Genomic DNA, 1,069 nt, shown 5'->3' with positions numbered 1-1,069 from the left:
GATTCCCGGTTAAGAAAAGAAAATCGTACATGTTCCTGACTCAGAAGAAAGTATTGTCTGGAGTGCATTCTGGGCGGAGGAAGTCGTCTCTTGGAACGAAGGAAGGAATGAAGTTCGACAGTTAGGGGAAGGAAGGAAAGAGGGGAGAGAGGGAGGGAGGAGAGAGGTGGAAGGTGAGAGGGAGAGAGGGGGTGGGAGAAGAGTGGAGAAAGGGAGAGAGGGAGAGGAGAGTGGAGAAAGAGAGAGGAGAGAGGTGGAAGGCGAGAGGGAGAGAGGGAGAATAGTGGAGAAAGTGAGAGGAGGGAGAGAGGGAGAGAGAGGGCGAAAGGGAAAGGCTTGACAGTTAAGGGAAGGAAGAGAAGAGAGGAGATAGAGGAAGGAAAGAGGGTTGAGAGGGAGAGGAAAGGAAGGGAAGAAAGGGGAGAGGGTGAGAAGGATAGGGAGGAGGGAGGAGAGGGTTGTGGGGTAAGAGGGAGAGAGGGAGAGAGGGGTATGTGGGCGGGAAGTGGGAGGGAGAGAGGGAGAGGAAGGCGGGGGTAGAGAAAGTGAGGGAGAGAGAGTGGAGGTGCGAGAGGGAAAGGTAAGACAATTAAGGAAAAAGAGGAGAGAAAGAGAGGGAAGAGAGGGTTGGGTTGAGAAGGATAGAGGGAAGAGAGTGGAGAGAGGGATAGGGAGGAGAGGAGTGGAAGTTGGGAGGGAGGGAGAGTGAGGGAGGAGGAGAAGATAGGGAGACGACGGCGGAGGGCAAAGGGCGAGAGAGAAGGGGAGGAGAGGAGTGGAGGATGAGAGAGAGAAAGGGAGAGGGAGAAGAGGACGTGAGGGAGAGGGGGAGAAGAGTGGAGAGCGGAGGATGAGAGGGAAAAGGAGAAGAGGACTGAAGAGTGAGAGGGAAAGAGGGGAAAGCATGATGCGGAGAAAATGAAGAGGAGAGGAAGGAGAGGAGTGGAGGTGAGAGGGAGAAGGGGCTGAAGGAACAGAGGAGTGAAGGGTAAGAGTGAAAGAGGAAGGAAAAGGAAAAGGAGAAAGAGGAATGGGTGGAGAGGGAAAAAGAGGAGGGAGATGGAAGCAG

At 54.2% G+C, this 1,069-nt stretch overlaps 1 protein-coding gene across 1 annotated transcript in view; it reads left to right on the top strand.

The window, feature by feature from the left end:
* LOC119585346 (zwei Ig domain protein zig-8-like) overlaps positions 1-1,069 on the top strand; it is a 61,944-nt gene that overhangs the window by 53,265 nt on the left and 7,610 nt on the right. The window lies entirely within an intron of this gene.

The sequence above is a fragment of the Penaeus monodon genome, chromosome 19, assembly GCF_015228065.2.
Source record: "Penaeus monodon isolate SGIC_2016 chromosome 19, NSTDA_Pmon_1, whole genome shotgun sequence".
Classification (NCBI taxonomy): domain Eukaryota; kingdom Metazoa; phylum Arthropoda; class Malacostraca; order Decapoda; family Penaeidae; genus Penaeus; species Penaeus monodon.
Note: the sequence above shows the minus strand (reverse complement) of the source record. Positions and strands in the feature narration are given on the sequence as shown.